We start from the raw sequence: 25,322 nt of genomic DNA, 5'->3' as shown, positions 1-25,322 counted from the left end.
GATACTTACCTTTCTTGGCAGAGAATAAAATGTGTTTGATAGAGTTAAGATACGATAAGATTTCTTTATTAGTCACATGTACATTGAAACACACAGTGAAATGCATCTTTTGCGTAGAGTGTTCTGGGGGCAGCCCGCAAGTGTCGCCATGCTTCTGACGCCAACATAGCATGCCCACAACTTCCTAACCCCTAAGTCTTTGGAACGTGGGAGGAAACCGGAGCACCCGGAGGAAACCCACGCAGTCACGAGGAGAATGTACAAACTCCTTACAAGCAGTGGCCAGAATTAAACCTGGGTCGCTGGCACTGTAAAGCGTTAAGCTAACCGCTACACTACCATGCCTGCCCTAGGATTAGTGTACATGGGTACTTGATGGTCAGTGTGGCCTTGGTGGGCTGAAGGGCCTGTTTATCTGCTGTATAATTCTACTGCAGCCTCTGTTTCACATCATAGCAGAGTTTCCATCCTGATAATATCATGCCTTCCTTGTTATACATCCACGAACATGCAGCAATTTACTTTTTATCCCCTGAAGGATCAAAGTGCTCATATATAGGAGATAATGCACACATGTGTATTTTCATTTGTAGTTAATTTATGCCTCACTAGTAATGAAAAATGTTTTCTTTACCATTCCCACTTAAAAATTCCCTGATATGTTATAAATGCTAACACTTAGACCAAGCAGTAAATATCTTTATTGAGGAGTTGTTGAGTTCCTAAGTTCCTGTTAAAATCAAGTGAACAAAACGGTGCTTTCTTTGGCTTTCTGCTCACACAATGTTAATTATTGCCCTCTGCTAAATGTACTGCAGAATGTAGACTTACAACCACAGACCAGAGTCAGCATTGCTTCTGACAGCAGTGATACAATTAACAGTGACCTCCAGCGAAGTTTTTTCCAAACTGCTTCCAGGTTATGTCTGGAGACGTGGGTAGGACATTGTCATTCACCGTTCTGTTGAATGTGCGCCAGTCTACTTTGTTGGAATGGCGGTGGAGAGAGTCAGCAGCTTTAAATTCCTGGGGGTTAACATATCAGCTGACCTGCCCTGGGCCCAGCACATAGATGCAATCACAAGGAAGGCGCATCAGTGTCTTTACTTTCTTAGAAGGTTGAGAAGGGTCAGCATGTCATTGACAAACTTCTACGGATGTACTGTTGAAAGTATCCTGAATGGCTGCATCATGGTCTGGTACAGCAATTCGAACATGCAGGAATGTAAGAAGCTGCAGAGAGTAGTGGACTCTGCCCAATACTTCACTGGAACACCCCTCCCCACCATCAGTAGTATCTACATGAGGTGCTACCTCAGGAAGGCAACATCTATCATCAAAGATCCCCACCATCCGGGTCATGCCATCTTCTCGCAGCTACCATCGGACAGGAGGTACAGAAGCCCGAAGTCCCACACCACCAGGTTCAGGAACAGCTACTTCCCTTCAACCATTCGGTTCTTGAACCAACCGGCACAACCCTAATCACTACCTCAGTACAGCAACACTATGACCACCTTGCACTACAATGGACTTTGCCTTGTTTTTTGTTTTAATTGTGTTCTTTCTTGTATAATTTTTATATAATTTATGTTTTTCTTGTGAATGTTGTGTCCCTGAAGCTATGTGCCTGTGATGCTGCTGCAAGTAAGTTTTTCATTGCACCTGTGCACACATGAACTTGGGAATATGACAATGAACTCGACTTTGACTTTGATCTGCCGCTGCCCAAGGAGCAGGAGTTTAGATGCCATGGTGAGTATGATTCAGTCAGCACGTGGATCCATCAGTGAAAGAGATACCCACACATTATTCATGTCAACCAAAATGAGGAAAACATTCATAGATTGCAACATAGGAATGGCCAATTGACTTCCAAGACCTGGTAAAGAATCCTGGGAATACCAGGAGTCCAAGGCGACTGACAAAGCCTGTACTTTAAGGTATCATGACATCTCCATTCTGCTTGGAGTAACAAGTTTATGACGGATACAATGCATATCTGGTATCACCTTACATATTGGGGCAGAACGTGGACAATCAAGACAGAGGAAACATTGTTTGTATGGAACTGGTAATCTTCGACTGCAGTCACCAAAATTATCCCATGCTACTGTTCAGCTTGTTCACGTAACAGAGACATGCAGCGCAGAAACAGGTCCTGCGGCCCATTGAGTCCACACCAAGCATCAAGCATCCATTTACATCAACCCTATTTTTTATGCTCCACACATCCACATCAGTCTCCCACTCTACCTACACACTAGGGGCAATTTATAGTGGCCAGTTAATCTACCAGCCCACACACCTTTGGGTTGTGGGAGGAAACCAGAGCACCCGAAGGAAACCCACATGCGCGCAAATGCAGGCCTGCACAGACAGCATCGGAGGTCAGGATGGAACTAGGGCTGCTGGAGTGGTGAGGCAGCAGATCTACCAGCTGCTCCACTTTGCCACCCGTAATATTACATCATTCCAAAATGCTTCTGTTTGGCATCGCATCACGCAATCTCAGCCGGATTTACTGGCATAGATTACACAGAGGTGTGCGCAATTGGCAGACAATATGCACGTGTCTTACCTCAGTGACCAGTGGAGAATTCGGTCCCCATTTTCATCACCAAGAGGAAATGGTTTCTGTCAACCCAACTAGATAAACCTGTTCTGATGCTGGGGCCACGAGAATGCATTGGGAAACCATCAACAAAAAAATGAAAGGCACAACAAAAAGATGGGTCAGTAAAAAGATTCCCTCAAAAAAGATAAAAGGCTTATGGTGGAGATCAACAACTGAAACGAATTCAGTGCTTTTGCATTTCTGCCATTCTATGGGTCTCTGAGAATAATCTTAACTATTTCATGTAAATTATTCATACTGTATTTGCCTTTTCTTTGGCTGTCAGTCTTCAGCAGTCAGCCTTTGTAGAACACACAGGAGAGGTTTATATTTTTTATACCATGTGTCCTCATGTGATTCTTTGCCTGATAATTGTGAGTGAACTCATGATGGTGCTCCACAGTGTCTTAAAGGGACAAATCATCCCCAGTTTTTCCCTGAGCTCCGGTAAATTGTAGATACTGGTATTTTCCTCCATGTACTGTTTATCAAAGGCAGCAAGAGTTTCCAGAACTTTTCAAAAATAGGGATTTTTCTTACCAGGAGACAAAGGGGAGTAAAAATGCTGAAATCCACGGCAAAAAAGAGAAAAGATAACTTTTAGTTGCCATCCTCACTGCCCTGCTCTCTAATCCTCAAGCTGCTTTGGGCAGCTCCTGACTGCAATCTACTGGCAGCCTGTCTCTTCCCAGATGTTGCTGATCCATAAGGCAAGATCTGGGACTTGGGAAAAGATGAACGAGCAATTCTGCAGGGGTAGAAAGGAGCCACAGATTGTCAAGGACTTCCAACAAAGTCAACCACGTTCTTAATGGTTAACAAGACCCTCTCAACAAGCCAAGCCACCAATTGATGAACATGACCAGTGTAAGACCTGCAGATGCAGGAAATCTGACATTAAAACAGAAAATGCTGGAAACACTCAGCAGATGAAGGGGAGAGAGAGAGACAGTGAACATTTCAGATTCAAGACCCTTCATCAGACAATTGTGTTAATTTTGGTATTGGTATTGGTTTATTATTGTCACCTGTACCAAGGTACAGTGAAAAACTTGTCTTGCATACCGATCATACAGATCAATGCATTACGCAGTGCATTGAGGTAGTACAGGGTAAAAACAATAACAGAATACAGAGTAAGTGTCACAGCTAGAGGGAAGTGTATTGCAGGTAGACAACTAGGTGCAAGGTCACAACAAGGTAGATTGTGAGGTCAAGAACCCATCTCATCGTATAGGGGAATCGTTCAACAGTTTTATCACAGTGGGATAGAAACTGTCCTTGAGCCTGGTGTTATGTGTCTTCAGGCTCCTGTATCTCTGCCTGATGGGAGAGGGGAGAAGAGAGAATGACCTGGGTGGGTGGGGTCTTTGATTATGCTGGCTGCTTCACCAAGGCAACGAGAGGTATAGACAGAGTACATGGAGGGGAGGCTGATTTCCGTGATGTGTTGGGCTGTGTCCACAACTCTCTGCGGTTTCTTGTGGTCTCAGGCAGAGCAGTTGCCATACCAAGCCATGATGCATCCAGATAGGATGCTTTCTATGGTACATCAATAAAAGTTGGTGAGGTCAAAGGGGACATGCCTTCTCCAAATTTGAAATTAGTTTTCCTTTAAAGCATTAGTTATGGTTCTTTTTCACTGAATATCTTTCATGTTTTCCATTTCTTTTCATCATCTGGGCCCCGTTCTGCTGGTTACTGAGAGTTTCAGCCCTGTACCAGTCCTGTTTTGTCAACAGTAACCAAGTGCTGCAAGAACTACTCAGGTGTAAGGACCATTGGGGAGGAGGTACAGGAGCCTGAAGACCCAAACTCAATGATTCAGGAACAGCTTCTTCCCCTCCACCATCAGATTTCTGAATGGTCCATGAACTCAGGAACTCTACCTGACTTTTTTTTTTGCACTATTCATTTATTTTTGTAAGTTGTAGTAATTTTATGTCTTTACACTGTATTGCTGCCGCAAAACAACACATTTCACATTATATAAGTCAGTGATAATAAATCTGATTCTGATTAAGGAAGAACACATATGTCCCTTCACATTTGGTAAATTTAAGCTCCTGCAAACCTGGGGAAGACCCCTTGTCCCCTTCTCCTAGAGGGACCATTTATTGACTGACCTTAAGAATACAAGAACACGTGAAAATTGGTATTGGTTTATTATTATCTCATGTACTGAGATACAGTGAAAAGCTTTTGTTTTGCATGCCATCCAGACAGATCATTCCATACGTAATTACATCAAGGTAGTGAAAAGAAAACAGAATGCAGAATATATTGTTGCAGTTACAGAGAAAGTGCAGTGCAGGTAGACAAATAAAGTGCAAGGGCCACAGCAAGGTAGACTGGGAGATCAAGAGTTCAGCTTTAGCGTATGAAAGGTCCATTCAAAGGTCTGAAGCTGTTCTTGAGCTGCTGGTATGTGCTCTCAGGCTTTTGTATCTTCCACCCAACAGAAGAGGGGAGAAGAGAGAATGACCAGGGTGGGAGGGGTTCTTGATTATGTTGGCTGCTTAGCATAGGAGCAGGAGTAGGCCACTTGGCCCTTCAAGCCTGCCCAATCAGTCAATATGATCACGGTCGATATACGCCAGCCTCAACTCCTCTTCTGTGCCAGTTCCCCATAACCCTCAATTCCTCGATCTATCCAACATTTATCCACCTCCAGTTTAAATATTTACAATGATCTGGCCCTTGGGGCAGAGAATTCCTGGGAGTTACTGCACTCAAGAGGGAAGAAATTTCAACATACCTCAGTTTTAAATGACAAGTCCCTTATTTCGTAACTATAATGTTAGTGTTGGAAATATCCCAAAGAACTAAATACCCCTTTTTTTTGTATTTTACTGTAACAAATGATAAATATGCTTTTGCTTCCTTTTACTTGCTATCTATCAGTTTCACAATGACATCATTAGGGGTTGTCCGCACATTATAATGTTAGTGTATCAACTCATGAAACATTGAGTTGTGTTTTCCAATCTTATTGGCTCTGTGCAGCTGTTGAAGAATTGGTTTTGTACAAAGCATCAGCTCTTGGCTCAGCAGCAGTGCCCTTACTTCTAAAACTGAAGGTTATTTTCACACAACACACTCCAGTTGTGCAAGGTTGGCACATCAGTGCAATACTGAGGGGCAACTGCCCTGTTAGCAGTACTATCTTGTAGTGAGAAGTCCTGCACATGACAGAAAATCAAAGTCAAAGTCAAGTTTATTTTCATATGCACAAGTACATATACGCACAGGTGCAATGAAAATCTTACTTGCAGCAACATCACAGGCACATAGCATCAGGTAGACAACATTCACAAGAAAAACATAAATTATAAGATAAGATATCTCTGTTAGTCACATGTACATCGAAACACACAGTGAAATACATCTCTTTGCGTAGGGTGTTCTGGGGGCAGCCTGCAAGTGTCGCCACGCTTCCAGCGCCAAGATAGCATGCCCACAACTTCCTAACCGTACATCATTGGAATGTGGGAGGAAACCGGAGCACCCGGAGGAAACCCACGCAGACAAGGGGAGAATGTACAAACTCATTACAGACAGCGGCCGGAACTGAACGCAGGTTGCCGGCACTTTAACAGCTGTGGAGGTGTGGAGGGATATGGGCATTTTGTAGGTAGGAGAGATTAGCTATGTTGGCACAACATTGTGGGCTAAAGGGCCTGTTCTGTGCTGCACTCTTCTATGTTCTATGTTCTATAGCGTTACGCTAACGGCTACACTACTGTGCCTGCCCTATATACATAATTATACAAAATTATACAAGAAAGAACACAAATAGAACAAAAAAGTCAATTGTTGCAAACTCATTGCTCCTTTAGGGATGATATTGTGGTTACACTGTGAAAAGTATTTCATTGGCCGTAAAAGATCTGGGAACTTGCCAGGGTTCAGACTGGTGCCATATAAATACAAGTTCTTTGTTACGAACCCATGCAACTGGTCTAACCAATAACAATGGAATGTTGACTCACTTATGCTGGTTCATGTTGCATTAACTGATTCCACGGAAAACAACTCAACCCACTTTTCTGTCACCCGAGATCTTGAATAGTGTCAATCCTGCAGAGGCACAGGCAAACATCCCTGAGGAATGTTTCTGCTGCCTTCCGTGTCAGCTTTTCCGTACTTCAACACTGTGCTTTAACCATTGAATGAACCTGCTGTGTTTTCATAGCTTCAAGAGTTAGGCATTGTGAGGTTATTATTGTGAGGAGAAGGCTGAGGAGTGACCTAATTCAGGTTTTTAAAATTACAAAGTGATTTCATAAACCGGACAGAGAGAGAAAGGTTCCACCTTTGGAGAAAATCAAGGTTGGAAGCCGTCATTATGTGATCATCACCAAGAAATTTGATAGGGAATTCAGAAGAACTTCTTTGCCCAAAGAATGGTGACAAAGTAAAACTCATTACTACAAAGAGTGCTTGGGATAAACGGTATAGATTCATTTAAAGGATCTTAGCTAAGCACATGAGAAAGAAGGAAATAGCAGGTTATTCTTGAGAAACAAAGGATTGCAGATGCTGAAATCTAAATGAAAAACACGATGATGCTGGAGGAACTCAGCAGGCCAGGCAGCATCCGTGGAGAAAAGCAGGCGGTCAATGTTTCGGGTCAAGATCCTTCTTCAGGACTGAAGGTAGGAAAAGGGGAAGCCCGATATATAGGAGGGAAAAGCAGAGCAGTGATAGGTGGACAAAAGAGGGGAGGCGGGGTGGGCACAGGGTGGTGATAGGTAGATGCAGGTAAGAGATAGTGATAGGCTGGTGCGGGGGAGGAGGGGAGAGCAGATCCGCCGGGGGATGGGTCAAAGGTAAGGAGAGAGAGAAAAAAAAGGAGGCTAGGAAAGGGAAGAAGAGAAGAAGCGTGGTGGGGGTGGGGGGGGGGGATGTTGTGGGTAAGTGAGGTGGGGATTACCTAAAGTGGGAGAATTCAATATTCATGTCGTCAGGCTGCAAGGTTCCAAGACGGAAAATGAGGTGCTGTTTTTGTGCTTGGCATTCTCCTGGCAGTGGAGGAGGCCGAGGACTGACACATCTGTGATAGTGCGGGAGGGGGAGTTGAAGTGACTGGCAACAGGGAGATGCAGATTGCGGTTACAGACAGAAGCAGATTATTCTTATTTTGTTAGATAAAGGGAAGTAAGGGGAGAGTTGAATGAAGGATGAACATGGCCAAGGGGTGATTGAGTCATATCTCATGTCTCTGCACAGTCCTGTTCCACGCCATTGGAATATTTCTGTATTGTAACTTCAATGAATACACAAGCCTGGAGAAAATCATTATGGTTTATAGAATCATAAAATGCCAAATCTTAACAAATCTGTGCCTTTAGGATGACGTCCTAGTCTGTTAGTGAAGGTATGCTGCACTGTCAGAGGTGCCTTCCTTCAGATGAGATTTTAATCTGAGTCTCTGTTAGCTCTAAGATGTGTGCAAGAGAGCCCATGGACTAGTTCAGATATTGATTGGTCAGTATTTCTCCTTCAATGATAACAATAAAAGTGATGATCTTGTCATTATCATCCTGCTGGTTGTGGGATCTTGCTGTGTACACATTTCTGTCACTGCTGCCGTGTTCCCACTCCAAGAACCACTTCATTGGATATAAGACACACTGCAACATCAAGAGGTGAAAGGCACTATAGAAATGCAGGTCTGAATGCCTCGAAATATCACCTATCTTTTCGAAGCCCTTAAAAAGTTTCTTTGATCTGTTTCAACTCTGGTCTGTGACAAAGAATCCCACATTCTAACCATTCTGTCAAGACACTTTCTTCTAATCTCTCCTTGAATTCGCTTTGTGCTGGAGAAACAAACTGCAAGCAAGAGGATAAAAAGGGATTAACAAAGATAGCAACACAAAGCACACATTTTTAAAACACGAATTCCTGTTTAATTCTCTCTTCACCTGAAGGCAGTGACGCTTGCTGTGGTAGGGAATTATGAGCTTGAACATTGTGAGCCCATCAAGTACAGGAATCAAGAAAGCCTCCCGCGGTTCAATAACTTGATGAACTTAGTGATCAGTTATGCACATTAACCAGGGCCGTTGGGAGAATGCCAGAGGCTGTGTGACTGTACCCAACCCTTCAGGGAGGGAATTGGTAAAGAGTGCATGGATTGGCGAGTTGGGGAGAAGTACAGGTTTTGAGGGGGATCAATCCTCACCAGACCAGTACAGCCTGAAAATGAAACCAAAGAACCTCTTTTTCGTAAATTAAATTGGTAAATTGGTTTATTATTGACGCAAGTACCAAGATACAGTGAAAAACTTTGTTTAGTGTGCCACCTACATAGATTATTTCACCACATCAGTACAGCGAGATGGTACAAAGGAAAACATAGAACTTAGAACGTTACAGCACATTACAGGCCCTTCGGCCCACAATGTTGTGCCGACATTTTATCCTGCTCGAAGATCTATCTAACCCTTCCCTCCCACAGAGCCCCCCATTTCTCTACCATTCATGTGTCTATCTAAGAGTCTCTTAAATGTCCCTAACGTATCTGCCCCCACAACCTCTTCAGGCAGTGCGTTCCACGCACTTACCACTCTCTGTGTAAAAGACTTACCCCTGACATCCCCCTTATACTTTCCTCCAATCACCTTAAAATTATGTCCCCTCGTGTTAGCCATTGTCACCCTGGGAAAAAGTCTCTGACTGTCCACTCGATCTATGCCTCTTATCATCTTGTACACCTCTATCAAGTCACCTCTCATCCTCCTCCTCTCCAAAGAGAAAAGCCCTAGCTCACTTAACCTATCCTCATAAGACATGCTCTCCAATCCAGGAAACATCCTGGTAAATCTCCTCTGCATCCTCTCTAAAGCTTCCACATCCGTTCTATAATGAGGCGACCAGAATTGAACACAAAAAGCAATAAGAGAATGCAGAATATAATGTTACAGAGAAAGTGTAGTGCAGGCAGACAATAAGATGCAAGGGCCATGATGAGATAGACTGTGAGGTAAAGAATCCATCTGATCATACAAGCGGTCCGTTTAGGAGTTTTATAACAGCGGGATAGAAGCTGTCCTTGAGCCTGGTGGTACGTGCTTTCAGGCTTTTGTATCTTCTGCCCGATGGGAGGGGGGAGAAGACAGAATGTCCAACCAAGGGCACAGTTTTTGCAACCAATCCAAACAACTTCTTAAGCACCAACAAAAATAAAAGGTACTTGAACAGGTACATGGGTAGGAAAGGATCAGAGGGATATGGGCCAAATGCGGGCAAATGGGACTAGCTTAGATGGGAATCTTGGTCGGCGTGGACCTGTTGGGCTGAAGGGCCTGTTTCCGTGCTGTATGACTCCATAACTCTAAGTGCATTATTTAAACCCAAGTAGAAACTACCTTCTTTAACCAGCAATTTGATCAGACCAAGGAGTGTCTTCTTAATCCAGGCTTTATCATAATTAAGAGTACTTCCAACAATAGGAAAGGCTTCTATGAGCTATAATTACATTATGCTTCTGACATAGATTGGTTCCAAGATAAAAATGTGTGTTCACATTATCTAGATTGCATTGACCATAATAGATATGCCATAAATTAGAGCAACATTCAATCTTCAAAGAGGTGAGTATTGCAAAACAGGGCTGTGTAGATAATCCGTGTCCAAGAGGGATGCATTATAACAAGCCAACAGATACTAGTCAACTGGTAATGGAATATTAATTACAAATGACAGTTTATGTGGCTTTTGAGCACAGTGAGATGCCAAAACGTTTCCTCACAGACATGCCTTTCAGCCAAAAAAAAATAGGTGGGAAGCAAGTTCATGGGAGCAGGTTATTAAAATATTTGACAAAAGATAAATGTAGCTATTGATCCCATTCCATCGGCCGTCTATTTACAGTCAATTTTATAATGGATTCTGTGCTATCCACTTAATCTTTTGTGGGGAAGTGCTGGAAACAAAATTCCACAATACTCAGCTCTTCACAGTTCTCTTTCTTAACACATTAGCAGCCTAAAAGTGATACTTAGACAAGAATGTAAAAGAATCCTTCTTCACGAAGGATTTAATTTGCCAGGTGAGGTATTTTCAATCTCTGAGGAAAGTAAAACTCACAGTAACTTCCCATAAAAGTGGTGTTTAAGAGGCCCTCCGAGAGGCACATGAACATGTGGGGAATGGAGGGATTTGGATCATGTGCAGGCAGATAGGTTTAGTTTAATTTGGCATCATGGTTGGCACAGACATCGTGGGCCGAAGGGCCTGTTCCTGTGCTGTACTGTTGTGTTCTATGCTGTTCTATGTCCTATCAAAAATGTACTGCTGCTGAGATTCACTGCATGCCTGGTTTGTAAATTGATTTTGGAATTAATCCTTGGCATTACTACATCCTTACTGCACAGAGACAACACTCCTGTGGGACACTCAATAGTTTAATGTTCCTTCTGTAAGTGTTCAGTAGAATTAATACATGATGGGAGGGGAAGGGGGAGAGCACGAGAAAGGGAGGTAAGAAAGGAAGGGAGGAAGAAAAAGGGAAGAGTGGAGGGGAGGCAGGATTTATGTAGTGCAAAAAGCAAACTGCTAGAGGAACTCAGCAGGTCAAGCAGCATCTGTGGGGAGCGAAGAGTTGTCAATGTTTCAGATCAAGGCACTGCATCAGGGTCTCAATCTGAAATGCTGACAATTCTTTTCCCCCGACAGATGTTACTCAACCCACTGAGTTCCTCCAGCTGTTTGTTTTTTTGCTCCAGATTCCAGCATCTGCAGTCTCTTGTGTCAGGGTTTATAAAGCGCCTTTCAAATTCCAAACTACTTTATCACCAGTGAAGCCAGGGGTTTGATGTAGGAAAACTCGGCAGCCAAGTTGCAGACATCAAGCTCCAACAAATGGGAATGTGACCACACATAAACATTCTACTGTTGAGTGAGAGAGAAACATTAGCCAAAACACCCAGGAGAAATAGCACTGAGGGATCTTTTGTATCCCCCAGAGAGAGGAGATAGGGCTTCTTAATCAAAAAAGACAGAACTTCTGACACTATGTGGGAATGTCAGCCGAGATTTTTGTACCTTGATGAACTTGGAATGGAATTTGAACCCAGAACCATTAGATTTACAGGTAACAATGAGACCAATTGAGCAGAGCACCACCAATTAGCAGACCTTCACCAATTTTAAAGAGGCACCATAGAGAGCATCCTATCTGGATGCATCACTGCTTGGTATGACAACTGCTCTTCCAGGACCGCAAGAAAGTGCAGAGAGTTGTGGACACAGCTCAGCACATCTGTCTACATGGACTCTTGTCTACACTTCTTGCTGCCTCAGAAAAGCAGACAACATAATCAAAGTCCCCTCCCACCCCATACATTCTCTCTTCTCCCCCCTCTCATCAGGCAGAAGATACAAAAGACTGAAAGCACGTAAAACCAGGCTCAAGGACAGCTTCTATCCTGCTGTTATAAGACTATTGAACGGTCCCCTAGTACAATAAGATGGACTCTTGACCTCACAATCTACCTCTTTATGACCTTGCACCTTATTGTCTGCCTGCACTGCACTTTCTCTGTAGCTGTGACACTTTATTCTTCATTCTGTTATTGTTTTCCCTTGTACTGCCTCGACGTACTGATGTGATGAAATGATCTGTGTGGATGACATGCAAAACAAAGTTTTTCACTGTACCTCAGTACTGTGACACTGTGACATATGATAATTACCAATTACCATTAGCAGTCACTATTGTTTCAGCCAATCATAGCTGTAAAATGTTAATGTGAATCACTGAGGTTTTAAGGTAAACTCACACACCATCCTGTATCAGATGTTAATGAAGTGCTTCCCTGGAACACTAATCAGTTTGTTGATATTATCTCAACACAGCCCATCAAGAAACAAAGGAAAATATAGTCACATTGCAATCAGCTACATCTTCTCAATACTCTGTGAGAATTCATTGTTAGAACCAAAAATTAAGATAATGAGTTTCACAATGGGAATGTTTGCATCCCCTTAACATTTTGTCAAAATTCTCTTTCCCATGAAGGTGTAAAAAACTTTATTGGTTTGATATTTTCTCTTCAGAAATTGTATTTTTTTCTTCAAAACCTCTTTTGGAGACTAAGTTGTGCATTTGTGCCTTTGATATTTTCAGCCAGGAAGTTCAATTTTGGTGAACTCTTGACAATTTCTATATCCTGATCCCAAGCGATTTTTATAATTGCCGTCATTTAAGTAAATTATTTGGACTCCCCAGTGGGATTTCTGTCTCCATTGTTGAATTTACAGAGGGCATTGACTTGAACAAGCTTCAAAACTGTATGGCCACTTAATATTCAACAAGCTTGTAACTTAAAGCCTCTATATGACAATATCCTTAATAATACCAACCATTTTTCACATCTCATGAGCCATCCCTCCATGAAGATAAGTGTTGATGTTAAGATTCACCACTGCTTCCAGTGCTCCAAGATAGACTTTGGCCACCTGAGGCAAAGAGGTTTGAAAACCCATCTCTAAATTCATTGAGCAATCAAGTTCCATGCCCTTATGTATGCTTTGGACATATGATCAACTTACAGCAGACACCTCAAAGCACTGAAGGGGTAAATTGGTTTATTATTGTCACAGTGAAAACCAGTGAAAACTGTACCACGAGGTACAGTGAAAACCTTTATTTTGCATACCATCCATACAGATCATTTCATTACAACAGTGCATTGAGGTAGTACAAGGGAAAAAAAATTAACAACTGCAGAACAGCTGGGTACTGCCAACGCTGACTCCACAAAGTCTTAGGATCTTGTCTTGCTCTTTAGTACATTGGACCCCAGGAGGCCACAGACTTTCCTAAACCCCAGCATTACTAAGACTCCAATAACAGGATTACATTGGGTGTTGTATTCCTGTCATCTGCATGGTATCTCCACTCATAATTGGATAGGCATATTTTACATCTCACGTTAACCTTGGAGACCACAGAAGCACCAGAAACATTATATACTTTATCACTTTGCTACCCGTTCTTGATTACATTACAAGGGCAATCCAGTAGAAACTCACAAGACAGAAATTGCTCCTCTGGAGCCAGTGGTGAATCTTATCATCAATGCCTGTCTTCATGGAGAGATATCTCATGAGATATGGAAAATATTTTCCAGGATTCTGTCATTTAAATTATCGAGGTAACTCTCGCTGCCTTGATGAAGCAGCCGGCGTAATCAAAGATATCACCCTCCCGGGTCATTCTCTCATCTCCCCTCTCCCATCAGGCATAAGATACAGCAGCCTGAGGGCACGTACCACCAGGCTCAAGGACAGCTTCTACCCCTCTGTGATAAGACTATTGAACGGTTCCTTTATACGATGAGATAAGATAAGATCTTTATTAGTCACATGTACATCGAAACACACAGTGAAATGCATCTTTTGCGTGGTGATTTTGGGGGGCAGCCTGCAAGTGTTGCCACGCTTCTGGTGCCAACATAGCATGCCCATAACTTCCTAACCTGTACGTCTTTGGAACGTGGGAGGAAACCGGAGCACCCGGAGGAAACCCACGCAGACACGGGGAGAACGTACAAACTCCTTACAGACAGTGGCCGGATTTGAACCCGGGTCACTGGCGCGGTAAAGCATTATGCTAACCACTATGCTACCATGCCTGCCCTACTATGCTACTGTGTACTCTTGTCCTCACAATCTACCTTGTTATGACCTTGCTCCTTATTGTCTACCTGCAATGCACTTCCCTGTAGCTGTGACACTTTACTCTGTACTCTGTTATTGCTTTTACCCTGTACTACCTCAATGCACTCTGTACTAACTCAATGTATCTGCACTGTGTAATGAATTAATCTGTACGAACAGTATACAAGTTTTTCACTGTACCTCGGTACAAGTGACGATAATAAACCAATACCAATAAATTAGAAGGCCATCAAACATTGTGGCCACACAATTTCAAAGCTTGTTCCTATCAGTGCCTCTGCAAGCTCCACTATATGGAGACAGAAATCCCACTGTAAGTCCAACTAATTTACTCAAATGACTGCAATTTTTGAAAACTATTTGGGATCAGAATGCAGAGAGTTTACCAAAACTGATCTCCCTGGCTGGAAATATGAAAGACACAAATGCACAATCTATGTCTGCAAAAGAGGTTTTGAAGAAAAAAGAGCAATTTCTGATGCAAATATATCAAACCAGTAAAGTTTTCTACGTCTTCATGTGAAAGTAGATTTTGACAAAATGTTAAGGGGATGCACGTGCGAAGTGCACTACATAGTAACGTGTGTGTGTTAAACTGCACCTCCGAAATTTGACTCCATTGAAGTCATCAAAGCAAAATCAAGGAGGCTAAATTCAATACACCTTCATTTTGTATGTATCCTCTTCGCTGAGATTATATGGTGGGTGGCAATGTTTATCTCATTGTCGTTGATAATAATGGCACCAGGATATGATTCAACAAGCCTCTACATCTTCACATGAATCTGAGCAGCAGTCATCAAAAGGCCTTTTGACAATGGAAGGTTCCTTGTCAAGTGCAGCATTGTTCTTCCCCAACACAACCATTTACATTTATATAGCATCTAAAGTACTTCATAAGAGTTTAATCAGACTTTAAAGACATATTCTTTCCTTGGGGTCTGAGCTTCATTGACAAGGTCACTATCTTGTCAATTCCATCTCGAATTATCAATATCCCATCATTATAATTGTCACTATTCCATCTCTGATTATGCTTGACCTGAGTGGCTTGCTGGCCATGTTCGAGGATTTTGCAGAGTCAAAGTCAAAGTCAAGTTTATTGTCATATGCACAAGTCCATGTATGAACAGTTGCAATGAAAAACTTACTTGCAGCAGCATCACAGGCACACAGCATCATATAAGCAGCATTCACAAGAAAAACACAAATTATACACAATTTTAACAGGAAAGAACACAATTAGAACGAAAAAGTCAATTTTAGTGCAAAGTGATCAAAGTGGTCATAGTGTTGCTGTACTGAGGTAGTGATTATGGTTGTGTTGGTTGGTTCAAGAACGAAATGGTTGAAGGGAAGTAGCTGTTCTTGAACCTGGTGGTGTGGAACTTCAGGCTTCTGTACCTCCTGCCCGATGGTAGCTGCAAGAAGATGGCATGGTCCAGATGGTGGGCATGTTTGATGATAGATGTTGCCTTCTAGAGGCAGCGCCTCATGTAGATACTACCAATGGTGGGGAGGGATCTGCCCGTGATATATTGGGCTGATGGACTAGGTTTGGATCACATTGCCAGACCCTGGTATGGTCAGTAGGTTTCCTCTCTTGAGACATTAGTGAACAAGGTAACTTTTTATGAAAATCCAGTTGTTTTTGCAGTATCACCAATAACATAGAGTTAACATAGATAACAGGATGCTGTAGCCCAAATTCCAGAATTTAAGTTTCACGGTACCATGGTGGGATTTGAACTCAAGATTTGGGACTGTTAGTCCAAACCTCTGGATTACTAATCTGGTAATTTTACCATTATGCCACCAGTCTACTCCATTCATGACTGAGCCAAAACAGGAGAACGTAGAACAAGTGAGAAAACGGCCAGTCCTGTAGCAATGTCTGATATCTTGATGCTTGAAATTGTGTTAGGAATAAAGAATCTGTTATCGGTAAAGGTAACTGTGAGTCTACCAAACTGTTGTTTAAATGCTCTTCTGGTTCGCACTGTGCTTGTGGGAAGGAAATGATGTTTCATCCAGCTGTGGTGTCGACAACCAGGATAATGAACCTACAGTCAGGGGTTACAAACCTAGCACTAAGATTTCTTCATCCAGAGATCACTGACTCATTGGAATTCTCTATCCAGGAGGGCTGTGGATGCTCAGTTGCTAAGTATATTCAAGACAGAGATCAGTAGATTTTTGGATATTAAAGGACTGGAATCAGTGCAGGAAAAAGACACAGACAGAAAAGATTGGCCATGAGTTCATTGAATGATGGAGGAGGGGCAAGGGGCTAAAGCTATTTCTATTTCTCACGTGACCTTACATGTGACTCCTTACCCACCTATGCAGTTGGCTCTGAAATGTTCCAGTCAGCTGCTCAATTCCAAAGCAATTAGAGATGGACATAAAATTTCTGCCTTGCATGGGCCATCTGCATCCTGAGAGAAAAACAAATCAAGATTAGAAAGAGAGATGGAAGGAGTTACTCCCCCAACACACGCATATTTATTTTCACAAATGACAGACCTCTGGACAGTGAGTAAGAAGAAGAAGCGGTTTGGTTGAGCTAAAGACACAAAGCTCACCACTGTCTCGTCTCCTGGCAAAGATCAGTGAACTCACAAACATTGAGTGTGAAACTCTTCTTGTTTCTGCCATCCAGTCTCAATATGTTTTTGATGCTTCATTGAAAAGCCACCTGTTTCTTAGAGAAAGCTGTAGGCTGGCTTGGAATGAGTGAGGCTGCTTCACAAATGATTCATTTTAATGTCTAGGCACTGAGCTTGCTTTGTTCATTTCAAAATGGTAATGTTGATTAAATCTGCTTTTATTAACACTGCTAAATTTCATTTCAGTCTCATGCTTTTATATCTTCTAGGAACAACATGAAGTTCTCATGTTGCTGGAACTGGGCAGCACCAATTCGAAACAATACTACTAAGATGCCACCAACAAAAGCAAAACTCATAAGCCAGAAATATCTCAACAGACCTACATTGTTAATGATTCTTAACCAATTGCTTATGCAATAAGCATGCAATGAATGAAGTTAGATGAATATTTATTAACAAATCTTTAATGTTCTGTTATGAAAGTGTCATTCGTGTATTTTTCGAATTGTCCTAACTCAATAACATCACAAATGACTTACAAAATGTGTATATAATGTAATCAGTTTTGCTAAGGCAGGAATAGAACATGGAACAGCACAGCACAGGCCCTTTGGCGCACAGTGTCCATGCCGACCATGATGCCAATGTAAACTGTACATCTGCCTGCACATGGTCCATATCCCTCCATTCTCTGCCTGTTCATGTGTCCGTCTAAATACCTCCTTAAGCTGCCAGGAAAGGTGGTATCTTCTTTTACCACTTTCCCCGGCAACATGTTCCAGGCACCGACCAGTCTCTGTGTAAAAAAACTTGCCATGTGAATCTCCTTGAAACTTTCCCCCTCTCAACTTAAAGCTTATGTCCTCTGGTATTTACCAAAGAAGAATAACCGAAGAATAAAAGAGAGCTCATTCTGAAGAGACAGCAGCAGTGATTACAAAATTGAGCACGGCATTGCTTAATTAATTACCTCATAAATGTTCAATGATGTATTATCCAGGATCATCTTGTTGCAAGATAGGAGACTGATATTTTCTCTGGTTCACTGGTAGGCACAGTGAAACACCAGTGTAGTACTGGCAGAGGTCTCGAATGAGGCACTAGGCTCAGACCCACCTGCTCCCTCAGATGAACCTGTGGCACTACTTTGAGGAGGAGTGAGGGTGTTCTGCCAAGCATTCGCTCAAACAGATGAGTTGGTCATTATCACAAAGCTACCTGTCGAAGCTAGTTGCATACAAATTGATAGTTCCATGTCTTAGAGAAGAGTGGTGATTACATTTAATGAAGCACTTAATTGGCTGTAAAGTCAGGTGTCCTGATGTTGTGAGAGGTGCTATACAAATGCAGTTTTTCTTTTGTTTGCTGGTCACTCCAGCACAGAATTTTTAATAAGATAAGAGATATCTTTATTAGTCACATGTACATCGAAACACACAGTGAAATACATCTTTTGCATAGAGTTCTCTGGGGGCAGCCTGCAAGTGTCGCCACGCTTCCGGCACCAACATAACAGCCCACAACTTCCTAACCCGCACGTCTTTTGGAATGCGGGAGGAAACTGGAGCGCCCGGAGGAAACCCACGCAGACACGGGGAGAACGTACAAAGTCCTTACAGACAGTGGCCAGAATTGAACCCGGGTCGCTGGTGCTGTAATAGCATTACGCTAACCGCTACACTACCGTGCCTGCCCACATCACATCAAAGTATGATTCCTTTGTTGTCCTCTGCCATGTCATTTAACTCAGCAATCTTTGGCGGTAGGCATAGAACTCAAGTTGTGACGGGCTGTTTAACCTCATGGTGAAGCCCAAAACTGCACATCCCCACTCCTCTCTTCCTCCACCTCATGCACCCTTCAACAATAGCTCCAGGAATGTGATCCAGGGAGGGAACTATCATTAGTGTTCACCACATATAAACAAGAGGTCAATAGCAGTACACCTATCATTACCATAGCTGACATCCACTAACTTAACACAAATCAAAGCTGTTTGATTTAGTATTGGGAAGTCCTTAATTCATTAAGTTTTTAGACAAACCAATTATAATATTTCTTCTTATAATTTTCCGCCTTTCTTTTTCAAGGAACTGACTCTTCCATGGGGTATGTACTAAATATAGAAAATACAGCAGACACTCAGCTGTGGAAAGAGAAACAGAATTAACATTTCAGTTCAGAGACCCTTCATTAGAATGAGGAGACACAAGAGATTCTGCAGATGCTGGAATCTGGAGCAACACGCACAAAATTTCCCTCCACAGATGCTGCCTGACATGCTGAGTTTTTTTTTAGTTTTTAACAAAATAAACTTTATTCATAATAAAGGAAACTATATACAATAATAAAAACTGTTCTAACCTTTACATTCGTGTACAGTTCAATTCTTAGTGTTACCTTTTTATATATAAAAAACACAGCACCGATGCCACACTTGTGGCTCCCTGGGGTGATACCCCAATCCCATATTTGCAACCTTTGAGCGGCTGAGTTCCTCCAGCACTTTGTGTGTGTTGCTTCATTAGAATGATCCTGGGTGCTGTTTATTCATTAAAGGGAACACGAGGGGAAACTTTTTCACACAGAGGGTGGCGGGTATATGGAACAAGCTGCCAGAGGAAGCAGCAAGAGGCGGGTACAATTATAACGTTTAAAAGACATTTAGACATACGTTACTTTGATTCATCCACGAGCTGGCAAAATGTTACAGCCAAGTCTGACAGCAGGAGTCTGTTGGATTCTCATCTGAATCTTGGCTGACTGAAACTGAACTATGAATGACAACAAATGAAAGGAAGAGAAAGAATGAGTAATGTGATAGGTTTACTTGATAAGTTTACCGGCTCTGGAGGGCTTGAGTTATAAGGAGAGGCTGGGGCTTGTTTCCCAGGAGTGTAGGAGGCTAAGGGGTGATCTTATGGAGGTTTATAAAATCATGATCGTGTAGATAAGGTGGATGGTCACAGCCTTCTTCCCGGAGTAGGGAAGTCTAAAACTAGAGGACGTAGATTTAAAGCAAGAGGGGATAGATCTTAAAGGGGCCTGAGGGGAAACCCAGGGGGTGCTGGGTATGTGGAATGAGCTGCCAGAGGCAGGTACAATTATAAAAGTTAAAAGACATTTAGACAGGTACAGAGATAGAAAAGGTTTAGAAGGTTATGGGCCAAACGCAGGCAAATGGGACCAGCTTGGATAGACATCTTGCTCGGCATGGACGATTTGGGCCGGAGGACCTGTTTCCATGCTGTATATCTCCATGACTCCATGACTTTTCCATCTCTGATGTATTAGAGATCGCTCATCGTTGACATTGCATTAGTGAGGGCCATTTCCAGTACCTGCGTTATTTCACCTGTACCCTTTCTGTGGTCAGGCAGTTGTATCAAGCATTTTTTTTACATCTTACTTCTTTTATGAAATTGTATCTTTTTTTTCTGAGGCTCAGATGTTTTAACTGTGCTGTCTATCATCTTATTAAATTCTTTGATGAAGGCAAAAATAATCTCAAGCAAAAGGGGAGGGAGAGTTCAAATTAAAACTCAATTACGAGCCATTGGCACTGAGAACCATAGAGAGAGATAGGATCAACCCTTCTATCATTCAGCGTTATTTTTAACAAAAGGAGTGAGCTGAAAGATTAGGTTAAAAAAGACATACAGAAAGGCACAAGAATAGCATGTAATGAGATTGTCTCAGCTGCAGTCTTCACAAAGCAGTGCTCCAAGTTATATTTGTGACCTGTCAGAAGCCTACATACAACTGTGATCACACTTTGAAAAGAACTTCACAGGCTGTAACCCAGTCTGGGATCTTCCAAAAAGCTCAACAGAAATGCAGGTCTTACCGTCAAATGTGCGTGGAATGGGCTGCCGGAAATGGTGGTGGAGGCTGATACGATAGGTATATGGAGCTGAGTAAAATAGAGGGCTATGGGTAAGCCTAGTAATTTCTAGGGTAGGGACATGCTCGGCACAGCTTTGTGGGTCGAAGGGCCTGAATTATGCTGTAATTGTTCTATGTTCTATGTTCTATGATACCTGTGTCTGCTTCATTCAGTTGCGAAGACTGCTCGTGATGGATTAGCATGAGTCCGAAAGCTGGACTTTGGTGCACTGTGTCATCTGAGGAGCATCATAGCACCCCTTCCAAACCTCCATCAGGTTCTTGAAATGATCTGCACAACCCTAACCTTACCTCAGCAAAGGAACACTACGGACCACCTCTTGCACTACCGTGGACTCTGATTGTGTCTTTTTTTTTGCACTGTCTTGTTTTTGTTGTTGGATAGGCACATGGAGCTGAGAAAAATAGAGGGCTGTGGGCAAGCCTAGTAATTTCTAAGGTAGGGACATGTTCGGCACAACTTTGTGGGCCAAAGGTCCTGCATTGTGCTGTAGGTTTTCTATGTTCTATGTTCTCTCTCTCTTTTCACTGTCTTGTATAATTTATGTATAATTTATGTTCTGTGTGTTGTCTGTACCTACGTGCCCGTGATGCTGCAATAAGCAAGGTTTTCATTGTGCCTGTACCTCACCGTACTTGTGTACATGACAATAAACCTGACTTGATTTGACATTCCAGGAATGTCAGCCCTAGCTGATATACTCAGATCCCTCTTGACAGTCCCAGTGCTCCTGATCCATGCGTGGAAGTCTGACCAACTGAATTGTCCAGACACTGATATTTGTTAGATCATAAAGGACAGCTCACCAAATGACTTGCATAGATACTTTCTGATATTTTTGATATTTATTTATTAGTCACATGTACATCGAAACACACAGTGAAACGCATCTTTTTGCCTTACTGAGAAGGTGCTGGGGGCAGCCCGCAAATGTCGCCACTCTTCCGGCGCCAACATAGCATGCCCACAGCTCCTAACCCGTACATCTTTGGAATGTGGGAGGAAACTGGAGCACCTGGAGGAAACCCATGCACTCGGGGAGAACGTACAAACTCCCTACAGACAGCGGCAGGAATTGAACCCGGGTCGCTGGCGCTGTAATAGCGTTACGCTAACCGCTACACTACCATGCAGCCCCCTAAGGAGGGTTCTAAAGAAGGGATTTATCCCTGACATTATTGCATGGCTTCGTCCTTCTCACTCAAGCTCATGATGCTCAACACTTCCAACTGATAAGATAAACTTGATCTTGGACCTGTTAGTGCTATTACACAGACAAAGAAGCATAACATGCTCCAATCCCCACCATGAACCCATTTGGTCTCTCCCTATCAGAGATATTTCCCTTGTTCTACTCATTCCTTCCACCTGAAAACATGTTTTTCTCTCTTTCCCAGTTCTGATGAAGGGTCTCAGAACCTGAAACATCAACTGTTTCTCCTTCCACAGAGGCTACCTGACCTGCTGAGTGTTTCCAGAATTTTCTGTTTCTATTTCAAATTTCCAGCAATTTTTTGTTTGATTTTCGTTCACTGTTAGTGTTATTTTTCCTTTTTTCTCTTTAAGGGCGTGCCCGCCTTATGAAAGTGTAGATGGTTTTTGCCACGAGATAATGAAGGTGGCAGGGAAGGGGGAGGTGTAAAATATATTATTATCGCCACTGAATCTCACAGTCTCTGAAGCAATAGTATATCTCATACAAGCTCCATATCAGAGCACCATTCATTATATTGTTGGCTCTGGCAGAATGGGGAGAAGGAAAACTAACTCTAGCCACTTCAGGATTGAAGAAACACTTTAAAATGGCTGAATCCACTATTATTTTAAACATTCATGTATTTCCTGAGATGTTATGAGGTTAACTGAAGTTAAGAGTAATTTGAGACCCATCATTCTGCTACTTTTTGGTATTGGTATTGGTTTATTATTGTCACTTGTACTGAGATACAGTCTAAAACTTGTCTTGCATACCATTTGTACAGGTCAATTCATTACACAGCGCAGATACATTGAGTTAGCACAGAGTGCATTGAAGTAGTCAGGTAAAAACAATAACAGAGTACAGAGTAAAGTGTCACAGCTACAGGGAAGTGCATTGCAGGTAGACAATAAGGTGCAAGGTCACAACAAGTTAGATTGTGAGGTCAAGAGTCCATCTCATTGTATAAGGGAACCATTCAATAGTCTTATCACAGTGGGATAGAAGCTGTCCTTGAGCCTGGTGGTATGTGCCCTCAGGCTCCTGTACCTTCTGCCTGATGGGAGAGGGGAGAAGAGGGAATGACCCGGGAGGGTGGGGTCTTTGATTATGTTGGCTGCTTCACCAAGGCAGCGAGAGGTATAGTCAAGAGTCCATGGAGGGGAGGCTCGTTTCCATGACACGCTGGGCTGTGTCCACAACTCTCTGCAGTTTCTTGCGGTCCTGGGCAGAGCAGTTGCCATACCAAGCCGTGATGCATCCAGATAGGATGCTTTCAATGGTGCATCGATAAGAGTTGGTGAGAGTCAAAGGGGACATGCCCAATTTCTTTAGCCTCCTGAGGAAGTAGAGGTGCTGGTGAGCTTTCTTGGCCATGGCATTTATTTGGTTGGACCAGGACAGGATATTGGTGATGTTCACTACTTTTGCTAGAAAAGTTTATTAAATTGGTAAATTGGTTTATTATTGTCACATGTATTGTCACATTATTGTACAGTGAAAATCTTTGTTTTGCATGCCATCCATACAGATCATTCCATCACATCAGTACATCGAGCTAGGACAAGGGAAAAGAAATAACAGAATGTAAACAAGGAAACATCCCAAGACACTTCACAGGAGCATTATCAAAGAAACCTTGAAACTGAGGTAAATAAGACGTTAGGACAGGTGATCCAAAGCTTGGTCAGGGAGGCAAGTTTTAAGGAATAACAAACAATCTGCTGGTCGGCGGGTTGAGCAGTATCTGTGGAAGGAAAAGAATTGTCATCACTTCAGGTTGAAACCATCTACAGGGTTGTAAAGGGCTTCAATCCAAAATGTTGACAATTCCTTTTCTCCCATGGATGCTGCTTTGACCCGCTGAGTTTTTCCAGTAGATCGTGTGTTGCTCCAGATTCCAGCATCTGCAGTCTCTTGTGTCTGCAAGTTTTAAGGAGTGTCTGGTAATAATGAGAGAAAGAGAAATGGAAGGAAAATCCAGAGTTTGGAGGCGTTGCATCTGGCTTGCAATTGTTGAGTGGTTTAAATCAGGGATGATCAAGATGTCTGAATTGGAGAAGAGCAAGTTTGTCAAGGAAATTTGCTTCATTTAGGACCCTAACTATTCTATACACTTCAAAGAAATCTTCCCTCAACCTCTAGAGAAGAAAGGTTCTGACCCGAAACGTTGACTGCCTGCTTTTCTCCATGGATGCTGCCTGGCCTGCTGAGTTCCTCCAGCACCATCGTGTTTTACAGCCCCTCAACCTCTTCTATCCTGAAGAAAACAACCCCAACCAGTCAAATCTTTATTCTCAGTTACAATTTTCCGGTCCTTCTAGATCACTTCTGCACTTTCTGCAGTACAATCATATCTCAGTCAAGAAGTTATATCAAACAGGGGGGCAGAGGCACTGTTGCAACAGTGTGGAAATGGGAGAAGTGCTGTATAGGAACCCCAACAACACAAGCCAAACTGAATTGAATCTAATGTGCATTGAGAATATTGGTTTATTATTGTCACTTGTACCCAACTTGCCTTGCATACTTTGTTGTGGATTTCATAAGCAACCCACTACCCTATCCATCCAGGTACAAGCTACCCAATAATTCATGGACTTAACCAAACTTTAATGTCATTCTGTACAAGGACAGCCCAGTATGTGAATGTGCTGAGGCTGCAGGGACTGTTCGCAGCATACCCACACACCCAGGGTAAGGATCTGCCAAGCATCAATATGGTTTTCTCTCTCCACAGATGCTCCCTGACCTGTTGAGTTCTGCTTTTACTCCTGATTCTAATGTCATGCTCTACCTATGTTGTTGCCGTGTAAACATAGAACATAGAACAGTACAGAACAGGAACAGGCCCTTCAGCCCACCATGTCTGCGCCAAACATGATGCCAAATTAAACTAAATCCCATCTGCCTGTACATGGTCCATATCCCCCCATTCCCTGCATCTTCATGTATCTATCTAAAAGCCTCTTAAATGCCACTATCGTATCTGCTCCCACCACTACCCAGTAGCCTGTTCCAGGCACCCACCACTCTCTGTGTAAAAATCTTGTCCCACACCTCTTCTTTAAACTTCCCCCCTCCACCACCACACCACCCCCCCCCCCCCATATGTGAGGCACAAGGGAATAGTAAAGGGAAAGATAAAGATATAAAAAGAGTCCAAGAAGAGATGTAAACAGGACCAGCAAAACCATTATCTAAATCATTATCTCTATGCCTGTCACACTATTAAGTACTTATAGCAATTGAGCAAAATGTTGTGAATCTTCTACAGGGCAGGGACTTACACTA

The sequence above is a fragment of the Pristis pectinata genome, chromosome 19 (genome assembly GCF_009764475.1).
Source record: "Pristis pectinata isolate sPriPec2 chromosome 19, sPriPec2.1.pri, whole genome shotgun sequence".
Taxonomy (NCBI): Eukaryota; Metazoa; Chordata; class Chondrichthyes; order Rhinopristiformes; family Pristidae; genus Pristis; species Pristis pectinata.
The sequence above is the reverse complement of the archived record's forward strand: the minus strand, read 5'-3'. Positions refer to the sequence as shown.